The 14,170-nt window shown below is 42.3% G+C and overlaps 1 protein-coding gene across 1 annotated transcript in view; it reads left to right on the top strand.

The window, feature by feature from the left end:
• Positions 1-303: 303 nt before the first annotated feature.
• Positions 304-14,170, top strand: part of LOC128697133 (extracellular sulfatase SULF-1 homolog) — an 849,281-nt gene continuing 835,414 nt past the window's right edge. Inside the window, exon 1 of the mRNA XM_070104220.1 lies at positions 304-498. The gene's annotated coding sequence lies outside the window, so the exon portion shown is untranslated. The remainder of the gene's footprint in view (positions 499-14,170) is intronic.

Raw genomic sequence — 14,170 nt, forward strand, 5'->3', positions numbered from 1 at the left:
CTTTTTTTGCCGTGATCTCAGAGCTCAAGAAATGTTGATCTCTGGTCCACAACCATCCTGCTCAGCTGGCGGACGTTTGATGCACTCATCTCTCACCACCGTTAATATCACAGTCATTTTCTTGCTATCCTTGAAATATTTCAGTTAACGTTTCTTGGTTCTATGTGTGATGTTTGTTGTGATAACATTGCCGAATGGGGCTAAATAGCCCTTGCTAAAAGAGAGGATATAGTGCGAGAAGTTAGACAGGAATTCCCGGCAGCGATAGATTTGATGAGCTGGAGGGCAGCATTCATCAGTGTAGCGGCAGACAGCGCGTGGGTGGGTGTTAGTGCCTCTCCTCCCGCTGCCATGCTCTCTATTCCAGTTTAAACCTCAAAGATCAACTTCACCCGTCAGGATTTATCATCCACCTCACAACCTCATCTCTCTTCTCAACCTCAACATCTTCCCGCCAGAAACTTTTACCACTTGTGTTACCAACATATAATGAACAAGGTGAGTATATATGATCTTATTATTAGTTGGTCCCAGACCAAGTTAAGACCTTATGAAGGAAATATTGTATTGTGATTGTTGGTATTACAGTGATTGTTGTGGTGATTGTTGTGGTGATTGTTGTAGTGATTGTTGTGGTGATTGTTGTAGTGATTGTTGTGGTGATTGTTGTAGTGATTGTTGTACTGATTGTTGTAGTGATTGTTGTAGTGATTGTGGTGGGTGATTGTTGTGGTGATTGTTGTAGTGATTGTTGTAGTAATTGTTGTGGTTGTGGTGATTGTTGTAGTGATTGTTGTACTGATTGTTGTAGTGATTGTGGTGGGTGATTGTTGTGGTGATTGTTGTAGTGATTGTTGTAGTAATTGTTGTGGTTGTGGTGATTGTTGTAGTGATTGTTGTACTGATTGTTGTAGTGATTGTGGTGGGTGATTGTTGTGGTGATTGTTGTAGTGATTGTTGTAGTAATTGTTGTGGTTGTGGTGATTGTTGTAGTGATTGTTGTACTGATTGTTGTAGTGATTGTGGTGGGTGATTGTTGTGGTGATTGTTGTAGTGATTGTTGTAGTAATTGTTGTGGTTGTGGTGATTGTTGTAGTGATTGTTGTACTGATTGTTGTAGTGATTGTGGTGGGTGATTGTTGTAGTGATTGTGGTGGGTGATTGTTGTAGTGATTGTTGTAGCGATTGTTGTAGTGATTGTTGTAGTGATTGTTGTAGTGATTGTGGTGGGTGATTGTTGTAGTGATTGTTGTAGTGATTGTTGTAGTGATTGTTGTAGTGATTGTTGTGGTGATTGTTGTAGTGATTGTGGTGGGTGATTGTTGTAGTGATTGTTGTAGTGATTGTTGTAGTGATTGTAGCGATTGTTGTAGTGATTGTAGCGATTGTTGTAGTGATTGTTGTGGTGATTGTTGTAGTGATTGTAGCGATTGTTGTAGTGATTGTTGTACTGATTGTTGTAGTGATTGTGGTGGGTGATTGTTGTGGTGATTGTTGTAGTGATTGTTGTAGTGATTGTGGTGGGTGATTGTTGTAGTGATTGTTGTAGTGATTGTTGTAGTGATTGTTGTAGTGATTGTTGTAGAGATTGTGGTGGGTGATTGTTGTAGAGATTGTGGTGGGTGATTGTTGTAGTGATTGTGATGGGTGATTGTTGTAGTGATTGTGATGGGTGATTGTTGTAGTGATTGTTGTACTGATTGTTGTAGTGATTGTTGTAGTGATTGTTGTACTGATTGTTGTAGAGATTGTGGTGGGTGATTGTTGTGATTGTTGTAGTGATTGTTGTAGCGATTGTTGTAGTGATTGTTGTAGCGATTGTTGTAGCGATTGTTGTAGTGATTGTTGTAGCGATTGTTGTAGTGATTGTTGTAGTGATTGTTGTAGCGATTGTTGTAGTGATTGTTGTAGTGATTGTTGTAGTGATTGTTGTAGCGATTGTTGTAGAGATTGTGGTTGGTGATTGTGGTTAGTGATTGTGATGGGTGATTGTTGTAGTGATTGTTGTAGTGATTGTTGGTATTAAAGTGATTGTGATGGGTGATTGTTGTAGTGATTGTTGTAGTGATTGTAGCGATTGTTGTACTGATTGTTGTAGAGATTGTGGTGGGTGATTGTTGTAGTGATTGTTGTAGCTATTGTAGTGATTGTTGTAGCTATTATGGTGATTGTTGTAGCTATTATGGTGATTGTTGTAGCTATTGTAGTGATTGTTGTAGCTATTATGGTGATTGTTGTAGCTATTATGGTGATTGTTGTAGCTATTGTAGTGATTGTTGTACTGATTGTTGTAGAGATTGTGGTGGGTGATTGTTGTAGTGATTGTTGTACTGATTGTTGTAGCGATTGTTGTAGTGATTGTTGTAGTGATTGTTGTAGAGATTGTGGTGGGTGATTGTTGTAGTGATTGTGATGAGTGTGGTGAGTGATTGTGGTGGGTGATTGTAGTGATTGATGGGTGATTGTTGTGGTGATTGTAGTTATTATTGGGTGATTGTCGTGGTGATTGTTGTGAATGTTGTGATTGTTGCAGTGATTGTTGTAGTGAACGTTGTGATTGTTGTGGCGATTGTTGCAGTGATTGTTGTAGTGATTGTTGTGGTGAATGTTGTAGTGATTGGTGGGTGATTGTTGTAGTGATTGTTGTGGTGATTGTTGTTGTGGTTGTAGTGATTGTTATTGTGATTGTTGTGATTGTTGTAGTGATTGTTGTGGTGATTGTTGTTTGGTGGGTGATTGTTGTGGTGTATCGATTGTGATGAAGTGAATGGTGGGTGATTGTTGTAGTGATTGTTGCAGTGATTGTTGTGATGTGATTGTAGTGATTGGTGAGTGATTGTTGTGATGGTTGTAGTGATTGGTGAGTGATTGTTGTAGTGATTGATGTGATTGTTGTGATTGTTGTGACTGCTGGGTGATTGTTGTGATTGTTGCGGTGATTGTTGTGATTTTTGTAGTGATTATTGTGATTGTTGTAGTGATTGATGTGTAATTGTGATTGTGGTGATTGTAGTGATGTTATTGCAGTGATTGGTGGGTGATTGTTGTAGTGATTGTTGTGGTGATTGTTGTAGTGATTGGTGGGTGATGTAGTGATTGGTGATGTAATGATTGTTGTAGTGATTGATGGGTAATTATCGTAGTGATTGTTGGGTGATTGTTGTAGTTATTGTTGTAGTGATTGGAGGGTGATTGTTATGGTGATTGTTGTAGTGATTGTTGTGGTGATTGTTGAAGTGATTCTTGTGATGGGTGATTTTAGTAGTTGGTTGGTGATTGTTGTGATTGTGATTGTTGTAGTGATTGGTGAGTGATTGCTGTAGTGATTGTTGTAATGATTGCTGTAGTGATTGGTGAGTGATTACTGTAGTGATTGTTGAAATGATTGTAGTGATTGGAGGGTGATTGTTGTAGTGATTAATGGGTGATTGTTGTAGTGATTAGTGGGTGATTGTTGTAGCGATTGGTGGGTGATTGTTGTGATTGTTTTAGTGATTGGTGGGTGATTGTTGTAGTGATTGGTGGATGATTGTTGTGGTGATTGTTGTAGTGATTGCGATTGTTGTAGCGATTGTAGTTATTGGTGGGTGATTTTTGTAGTGATTGTGGTGGTGATTGTTGTAGTGATTGTGGTGGGTGATTGTTGTGATTGTGGTGGCGATTGTTGTAGTAATTGTGCTGATTGTTGCAGTGATTGTGATGATTATTGTAGTGATTGTTGTGATTGTGGAGGTGATTGTTGCAGTGATTGTGATGAGTTATTGTTGTAATTGTGGTGATGGGTGATTGTTCTAGTGATTGTGGTGTGTGGTGATTGTGGTGGTGATTTAGTGATATGTAGTGATTTTGGTGGGTGATTCTTGTAGTGATTGTGATTGGTGATTGTTGTAATGATTGTGGTGGTGATTGTTGTAGTGATTGTGGTGATTGTGATTGTGGTGGGCGATTGTTGTAATGGGTGATTGTTGTAGTTGTGGTGATTGTGGTTACCTGGAGGTTACTTGGAGGTTATTCCGGGGATCAACGCCCCCGCGGCCCGGTCCATGACCAGGCCTCCCGATGGATCAGGGCCTGATCAACTAGGCTGTTACTGCTGGCCGCACGCAGTCCAACGTACGAGCCACAGCCCGGCTGATCCGGCACTGACTTTAGGTATCTGTCCAGCTCTCTCTTGAAGGCAGCCAGGGGTTTATTGGCAATTCCCCTAATGCTTGATGGGAGGCTGTTGAACAGTTTTGGGCCCCGGACACTTATGGTGTTTTCTCTTAGTGTACCAATGGCGCCCCTACTTTTTATTGGCGGCATTTTGCATCGCCTGCCCAGTATTTTACTTTCGTAGGGAGTGATTTCTGTGTGCAGATTTGGGACCATTCCTTCCAAGATTTTCCAAGTGTAGATTATGATATATCTCTCCCTCCTGCATTCCAACGAGTACAAGTCAAGTGCTTCCAAGCGTTCCCAGTAGTTAAGGTGCTTGACAGAACTTATACGTGCAGTAAAGGATCTCTGTACACTCTCTAGATCTGCGATTTCACCTGCTTTGAATGGAGATGTTAATGTACAGCAGTATTCCAGCCTAGAGAGAACAAGTGATTTGAAAAGGATCATCATGGGCTTGGCATCTCTCGTTTTGAAAGTTCTCATTATGGGTGAGTGTTGTGATTGTGGTGATTGTTGTAGTGATTGTGGTGATGGGTGATTGTTTTTGTGTTTGTGGTGATTGTTGTAGTGATTGTGATGGGATTTTTGTAGTGATTGTTGTAGTGATTGTAATGGCGATTATTGCAGTGATTTTGGTGGGTGATTGTCGTAGTGATTGCGGTGGGCGATTGTTGTAGTGATTGTGATGGGTGATTATAGTGGTGCTGTAGTCATTCTGGTGTGATTTTTTTAGTGATAGTTGTGGTGATTGTGATTGTGGTGGTGTTTGTTGCAGTTGTGATGGGCGATTGTTGTAGTAATTGTGATTGTGGTGATGTAGGGATGGGTGATTGTTGCAGTGATTGTGGTGGTGATTGTTTTAGTGATTGTGGTGATTGTTGTAGTGATTGTGGTGTGTGATTGTTGTAGTGATTGTGGTGATGGGTGATTATTGTAGTGATTGTGGTGGTGATTGTTGTAGTGATTGTGGAGATTGTTAGTGATTGTGGTGGGCGATTGTTGTGATTGTGGCGATGGGTGATTGTTGAAATGATTGTGGTGATGGGTGATTGTTGTAGTGATAGTGATTGTGGTGGGCAATTGTAGTGATTGTGGTGATTGTTTTAGTGATTGTGGTGGTGATTGTTATTGTGGTGGGAGATTGTTGTGGTGATTGTTATTGTGGTGGGTGATTGTTGTAGGGATTGTTGTGATGGTTGTAGTGATTGTAGTGATTGTGGTGATTGTTGCAGTGATATTGATGGGTGATTGTAGTGATTGTGATGGGTGATTGCAGTGGTGGGGGTGAGTGTTGTGATTTTGGTAGTGATTGTTGTAGTGATTGTGGTGGGTGATAGTGATTGTTGTAGTGATTGTGGTGGGTGTTGTAGTGATTGTGCTGGGTGATTGTGATTGTGCTGCGTGATTGTAGTGATTGTGGTTGGTGACATGATTGTTGTGGTTGTTGTGATTGCTGTAGTGAATGTGGTGGGTGATTGTTATAGTGATTGCTGATTTTTCTCGGTGATTGTAGTGATTGTTGGGCGATTGTTTTAGTTATTGTGCTGGGTGATTGTTGTAGTATTTGTGGTGGGTGATTGTTGTAGTGATTGCACTTGGTAATTGTGATTGTGCTGGGTGATTGTTGTAATGATTGTTCTGGGTGATTGTTGCGATTGTGATGGGTGATTGTTGTAGTGATTGTGGTGGGTGATTGTGTGGGGTGATTGCTGTGATTGTGCTGGGTGATGTGATTGTGGTGATTGTGATTGTAGTTGTGGTTGTGATGTAGTAATTGTGGGTGATGTGATTTTGCTGGGTAATTGTGATTGTGCTGGGTGATTGTTGTAGTGATTGTGGTGGGTGATGTGATTGTGCTGGGTGATTGTGATTGTGCTGGGTGATGTGATTGTGGCGGAGGGTGATTGTGGTGGTGGTGGGTGATTGTAGTTTTTTGGTGGTACTGAGTGATTGTAGTGATTGTGGTGGTACTGGGTGATTGTGGTAGTGGTGAGTGATTGTAGTGAATGTTGTGGTACTGTGTGAGTGTGATTGTACTGGATGTTTGTGGTGGTACAGGGTGATTGTGGTACTGATTGTGGTAGTGGGTGATTGTGGTGGTACTGATTGTGGTAGTGGGTGATTGTGGTGGTACTGGGTGGTTTTGGTACTGAGTGATTGTGTTGTTACTGAGTGATTCTTGTACTGATTGATTGTGGTAGTGGGGGATTGGTGTTGGTACTGATTGTGGTAGTGGGTGATTGTGGTGGTACTGGGTGATTGTGGCACTGAGTGATTGTGGTAGTGGGTGATTGTGGTGGTACTAAGTGATTTTGGTAGTGGGTGAGTGCTGTGGTGATGGGTGATTATGGTGGTAGCGGGTGATTGTGGTAGTGGTGGGTGATTGGGGTAGGGGGAGATTGTGGTGGGTAATTGTGGTGGTAGTGGGTGATTGTGGTGGTGAGTGATTGTGGTGATAGTGGATGATTCTGGTGGTGGGTTATTGTGGTAGTTGATTGTGGTGGTAGTGAATGCGGTAGTGGGTGATGGTGAGTGTTGTGGTAATGGGTGATTGCGGTGGTGTGTGATTTGGTAGTATTGGGTGATTGTGGTGGCAGTATTGGATGATTGTGTTGGAAGTGGGTGATTGTGGTGGATGAGTGATTGTGGTGATGTAGTGGGTGGTAGTGGTGTTTGTGGTGGTGGTGATTGTTGTAGTGGGTGGTAGTGGTGTTTGTGGTGGGTGATTGTGGTTAGTCATTGTGGTGATAATGGGTGATTGTGGTAGCGAGTGATTGTGGTAGCGAGTGATTGTGGTAGTGGGTGATTGGGGTGGTGGTGAGTGTGGTAGTGGGTGAGATGGTGGTGATTCTGGTGGTGTGTGGGTGATTGTGCTGGTGATTGGTGGTGGTGGGTGATTGTGGTGGAAGTGGGTGATTGTGGTGGTGACTGCTGTAGTGGGTGATTGTGGTTGTAGTGGTGGGTGATTATGGTGGTGAATCATTGTGGTGATAATCTGTGATTATGGTGGTAGCGGGTGATTGTGGTGGTACTGGGTGATTGTGGTGGTAGTGGGTTATTGTGGTTGTGGTGATTGTGGTGGTGGGTGATTGTGGGAGTGATTGTGGTAGTGGTGACTGTGGTGGTGGTGAGTGGTAGTGGTGATTGATTGTGGTAGTTGGTGATTGTGATGGTAGTGGGTGATTGTGGTGGTAGTGATTGTGGTGGTGGTAATGAGTGCGGTGGTAGTGGGTGAGTGTTGTGGTGTATGATTGTGATGGTAGCGGGTGATTGTTATGGCAGTGATTGTGGTGGTGTGTGATTGGTGTTTTGGTGGGTGATTTTGGTGGTAGTGGATGATTGTGGTGTAATAGGCGATTGTGGTGGTAGTGGGTGGTTGTAATGAATGATTGTGGTAGCGAGTGATGGTGGTAGTGGGTGATTGTTGTAATGGATGATTGTGGTAGTGAGTGATGGTGGTGGTAGTGGGTGATTATGGTGGTGGTGGGGATTATGGTGTTGATAGCGGATGAATGTGGTGGTAGTGGATGATTGTGGAACGATTGTGGTGGTGGTAGTGGATGATTGTGGCAGTGGTGGGTTATTGTTGTGGTCATGTGTGATTGTGGGGGTAGTTATGGATGATTGTGATATTGGTAGTGGGTGATTGTGGTGGTAGTGGGTGATTATTATCGGTAGTGGACGATTGTGATAATGTCGTAGTGGATTATTGTAATGTTGGTAGAAGTCTGTGGTATCGGTAGTTGGGATTGTGGTAGTTGATGATTGTGGTATTGGTAGTGGGTAACTGTGGTCTTTATAGGAGACTGTGATACTGGTAGTGGTTGATTGTGATTGTAGTGGGTAATTATGGTGATGGTGACTGCAGTAGATGATTGTGTTATAGCTTGTGATTGTTAGGTGATTTTGGTGGTAGGTAATTGTGGTAGTTATGGTGGTTGCAGTGATGGTATGTGATTGCAGTGAATGGTAGGTGATTATCGCAATAACTGGTGATTCGCGATTGTGATTGGTGATTGTTATGGTAGATGAATATAGTGGTGGCAGTAGAGCGATTTTCGTGGTTGCGGTGTGTGGTGATAGCGGTTGATTGTTAAATTGATGTGACTGCAGTAGTGGGTGATTGTAGTAAACGATTGTGATGGTCGTTGACTATGAAGGTGCTTTTCCCACCTGGAGGGTGTTCTGGGGGTCAACGCCCCAGCGCTTCGCAGAGGATCAGGGAACGCAATCCAATATACAATCCACAGCCCGGATGGTCAGGTACTGTCTTTAAGACAGCCAGGGGTCTATTGCTAATCCCTTTTGTGTATGCTTGTAGGCAGTTGAACAGTCTTGGACCCCTGACGCTTAGTGTGTTCTCTCACAGTACTCATGGCGTCCCTATTATTCACTGGGAGGAGGTTGCGCCTGCCGAGTCTTTTGCTTTTCTAGAGAGTAATTTCTGTGTGCAGATTTTGGACTAGTCCTTCTAGGATTTTCCAGGAGTAAACTATGATGTATCTTGCCTTCGTTCAAAGATGTACAGGTCAAGGGACTTCAAATGGTCCCAATTGTTGAGGCCTTTGATATGCACATGTAGTGAAAGTTCTCTGTATATTCTTCAGATCTATACTTTCTCCTGCCTTGATAGAGGCTGTTAGTGTACAGTAGTATTCCAGCCTAGAGAGAACAAGTGACTTAAAGATCATCATTGGTTTGCATCCCTTGCATTGAAGGTTCTCATTATGTGATCCTTGAACGTGAGATTCTCTGACATTATCACTCCCAGGTCTTTCATATTAGTTTTCTGCTCTTTTGTGTGGTTATAATTTGCTTTATATTTTGATCTAACATTTATTTCCTTAGGGTTTCTGTAGTGAATAAGGGAGTCATTGAAATTTGCACTCACTGATCTTCGCATTGTTTCTATGGACCATTGGAAGACTTTGTTTATATCCGCTTGGCACTATCCAGTTTCAGTGGATGACGCTGTCATGCAAATTCCGGTACCAGCAGTTACGAGGAAGAAGAAAAGGCTGGATGTGAGTGACTGTACCTTGAGGAACAGAGGTTCTCATTGCACTTCTCTCTAACTTAACTCTGCTTGCTATTACTCTGTGTTTTGTTGGTTAGAATATTGAAGATTCATCTGCCCACTTTCCCCGTTATTCCTTTATCACATTTTTGTGTGTTATTACATCATAATTACACTTGAAGGATTTTGCAGTCTGTGTATACCATATATGAATTCTGTTTGCCCTCCAGTGCATCCACATCTCTCCTAGTGGTTCAGTAATTGTAAGAGAGAGCGTCCTGTGCTTAATTGTCCACTTATTGAGGAATACAGAGACAGACAGTATAATAACCTATGTGACATGTCAAGATATCTTATTAATGAAAATAAGATACCAGATATACTAAGCAAATTTCCTAAATTTGCTTGTAACAGATAAGTGAACTATAGATATGTAGATATAAATCCATATGTATTCCTGTTAACCCTTTGGGGCCTAGTTCCTAGGCCTTTTGTGTATCCATATGCTCTCGCGCTACCGTCCACAGGATGGATATGCTCTCGCGCTACCGTCCACAGGATGGATATGGGCGGCACAATAAACTAGCCACTTCGGTGGCAAAATCTAAAATCTAAATCTGCTCTAAACCAATGCTGCCCAGGGTTGTGCAGTTGTTAGGTATCCAAGTGGTTGGCGATCTTGCTTCTTAAAAACCTTTCGAAGTTTTATGTGGAATGGGGCAATATCCATTGTTTTTAGTGACTGTGGGATGGCTCCCATGCCTAGGCTCGATTTCCATAGTATATTTAAGGCACGTGAAAGGGGTTTTTGGAGTTCTTACAGGCTAAGAGTTGTAATAAAGTTGGTAGAATTACCGACAATATGTAAAGTAAATGGCTTGATAAAGCTCCTGGAGAGAGAAACGTTGCCACAATAAATGTCACATTAGTTGCACTTGTGTCCTTTTACTTTACAGGCTAAGAGTTGTTATTCTACCTGAGTTCATTTTAAAACCCACCCCTGTCTAAAGCATACTGCCACCCCCTAGGACGCGACGCACAACAGCCGGTACCTACTTACAGCTAGGTGAACAGGGGCAGCAGGTGTAAGCATGCCCAACATTTCCACCCAGCAGGGGATCAAACCAGCCAAGCCAGGAGTCTGGGACTGGTGTGCATGAGCTTGTCGTTAATTCCCCTCAAGGAAGGTTCCTTGACACTGGGGAGGGGCTCTTGATTTAGGGAATTGGATCTGTGCTTCAGTTCCCTGAATTGAGCCTGAATGCCTTCCAATCCCCCCATCCCACGTGTGCTGTATAATCCTTACGGGTTTAGTGCTGCCCCATAATAATAATTGTCGTTAATTGCGTTTTCAAAGTAGAGTAAGTAAGTAAGTAAGTAAGTAAGTAAATTTATTCAGGTATACACAGTACAGTTACATAGAATTATCATACATAGCAGCATATGTGTAGAGAACCTGGGATAACCCAAAAAAGTCAGACAGAGTGACTTATGTCAGATTTTCTGGAGATTTTAAGAAAAAATGAATCTCGCTCATAAATTTACACAGAATGTCGATCCTTAGTCTAGTTAGCGACATACTGAGTCATACTGGGACTTCAGTATCTCACTCATTTCTCATCACCCCTCAAGGGAGGTTCCTTGACGCTGATGAGGGGCTCTTGATCTAGGGAATTGGATCTCTGCTCCGGTTCCCTGAATTGAGCCTGAATACCTTCCATCCCTCCCCTCTCACGTGCACTGTATAATCCTACAAGTTTAGCGCTCCCCAGTGATTATAATAATTTACGGTCATCAGTGGAGGTGCCATCTCATTCAAGCGAGGGGCCCAATACTGGACGTGGCGGGATGAAATATTTTGGATTTCTTTCAATTTTATTTATTGATCGAAGTTTTTTCTGTGTTTCCTGCATCCTGTATGATTCAGTTAACTTGATTTAGATAATTTTTTTTTCTTTAGCCAGGGTCTAGCCCCTTTGAGAAGCTCTGGGATTCTTCGTCTTTTCCTGTACTGGGAACACCTCTCTTTCTCTCTAGTTTACATCTCTTTTTTTTCTCATGGGGAATGTGTCTTGAGCATATTTCATAAGAACATAAGAAAGAAGGAACATTGCAACAGGCCTACTGTCCCATGTGGAGCAGGTCCATGTCCCCCCGCTCCCCCGGATTAGCCCAATGACCCACCAAGTCTAGTCACTTCCACTTAAGGAAAGAGCATAACATTAGACATAGTAGCACAAGCTAGTCAGGTCTAACTCACACCCACCCACACCCACTGGTCCAGCTCTGTGTTATTTAAGATATCTTTCCAGCGTATTTTATTAAGGACATGGTAATTTGAGCTCAATGTTCTTGTTATTTAAGTTGAATTTAAGAACATAAGAACGAAGGAACACTGCAGAAGGCCTACTGGCCCATGTGAGGCAGGTCCAAGTCTCCTACCGGCTTAAGCCAATGCACCCAACCTAGTCAGGTCAGGTCACATTGACTTAAGGGAGGAACACGGCAACCGACCTGGTAGCACAAGCTAATCAGGTCCAACTCACACCCACCCACATCCACTCATGTATTTATCCAACCTATTTTTAAAGCTACACAACGTTCTGGCCTCTATAACGGTACTTGGGAGTTTGTTCCACTCATCCACAACTCTATTACCAAACCAGTACTTTCCTATATCCTTCCTGAATCTGAATTTTTCCAACTTAAAACCATTGCTGCGAGTCCTGTCTAGGCTAGATATTTTCAGCACACTATTTACGTCCCCTTTATTTATTCCTGTCTTCTATTTATACACCTCAATCATATCCCCCCTAATTCTACGTCTTTCTAGAGAGTGCAGATTCAGGGCCCTTAGTCTATCCTCATAGGGAAGGTTTCTGATACATGGGATCAACTTTGTCATCCTTCTTTGTACATATTCCAGAGCATTTATATCCATTCTGTAATACGGTGACCAAAACTGTGCAGCATAATCTAAATGAGGCCTAACCAAGGATGTATAGAGTTGAAGAACAACCTGAGGACTCCTATTATTTATGCTTCTTGATATGAAGCCAAGGATTCTATTAGCTTTATTGCGAACACTTATGCACTGTTGTCTTGGTTTCAGATTACTGCTAACCAGAACTCCTAAATCTTTTTCGCAATCCGTAATATTAAGATCTACATTATTTAGTTTATATGTGGCATGGTTATTGTCCTGTCCAACATTTAGAACTTTGCATTTGTCTATATTAAACTGCATCTGCCACTTCTCCGACCACTGCATCAGTCTATTCAAATCTTCCTGGAGTGCTCTAATGTCCTCGTCAGAATGAATTCGACGGCCTATTTTGGTGTCATCGGCAAACTTGCCGATGTCGCTCTTTATGCCCTCATCTATGTCGTTTATGTAGATTGTGAACAGCAGGGGGCCCAACACCGACCCCTGTGGAACACCGCTCGTGACGCTTCCCCACTCTGATTTCTCCCCATTTATGCAAACTCTCTGCTGCCTATTTGCCAATTTGGTGAAGGCTCCTTCATAATAAATAATTTTGCTGGTCAGGACCCCTGTGCATACAAGTCTGAAGTTCAATTGAGATGTGTTACGAATGAATGTTCTTTGATTCAGCTATATTTCGTACCAGTCCAAGACTCTTGGAACTCCGTCTTCATCAAGAACTGCAAGGAACATCTTTTGCATGCCTTAAATTTTCTATGGAGAAGGGGCCTAGACACGGGTCATTGCAGCCAATAAGAAAATATATAGTCCCACTCCACAAAGGTAGCAGTAAAGCATTTGCAAAGAATTACAGTCTGATAACACTAGAGTCCCATATCATAAAAATATTTGAAAGGGTTCTAAGAAGCAAGATCACCAACCAGCTGGAAATGCAACAGTTGGACAACTCGGGGTAACGTGGGTTAAGAGCAGGTCGCTCCTTCTCACAACTACTGGACCACTATGACATGGGCTGGGTTGCACTGAAGGACAAACAAAACGCAGATGCAGTATTCACGAACTTTGTGAAAGCGTTCGACAAGTATGATCATGATGTAATAGCACACAAAATACATAAAGAAATAACAGGAAAAGTGTGTAAATGGATCATTAACTTCCTAACCAACAGACATGAGTTATAGTAAACAGAAATGTCAGAGGCGGCTCCAGTGGAAAGGTCTGTTCCACAAGATAAAGTATTCACTCCCATCATTTATCTTATCCTCATATCAGAGGATATAAGCCTCAGCACCATGTCTTTTTTTGCTGACTATATCAGTGGAGATGTCATGTCTGAGGGCAATGTGTGGTGTGAATATAATGCATAGAATCCGTAGTTTGTAGATTAAGAAGAGGTGTGGGATTACCAAAACTATTATCCAGAGGGCTGAGGAAGGGTTATTGAGACGGTTTGGACATGTAGAGAGGATGGAACGAAATAGAATGACTTCAAGAGTATACAGAACTGTAGTGGAGGGGAGGCAGGGTAGGGGTCAGCCTAGGAAAGGTTGGAGGGAGGGGGTAAAGGAGGTTTTGTGTGCTAGGGGCTTGGACTTCCAGCAACTGTGCTTGAGCGTGTTAGACAGGAGGGAATGGAGACAAATGGTTTTATGACTTGACGTGCTGTTTTAGTGTTAGCGAGGTAACAGATAAGAAGGGATTCAGGGAAACCTGCAGGCTGGACTAGAGTCCTGGAGATGGGAAGTACAGCGTCTGCACTCTGAAGGAGGGGTGTTAATGTTGCAGTTTTATAACTGTAGTGTAAAGCATCCGTCTAGAAGACAGTGATGGAGTGAATCATTATGAAAGTATTCTTTTTTTGGGCCACCCTGAATTGGTGGGAAACAGCCGATGTGTTAATAAATGTACCAGAATTTACATGACAGTGTCATCCACTGAGGACACTACAAATCTCCAAGTGGACATTAACCAAGTCTTCAAATGAGCCTCAAAAAACAATATGAAGCTAAATAAGAAAATTTTCAATTACTCTGCTATGGAAAACT

Source organism: Cherax quadricarinatus, chromosome 89, assembly GCF_038502225.1.
Source record: "Cherax quadricarinatus isolate ZL_2023a chromosome 89, ASM3850222v1, whole genome shotgun sequence".
Lineage (NCBI taxonomy): Eukaryota > Metazoa > Arthropoda > Malacostraca > Decapoda > Parastacidae > Cherax > Cherax quadricarinatus.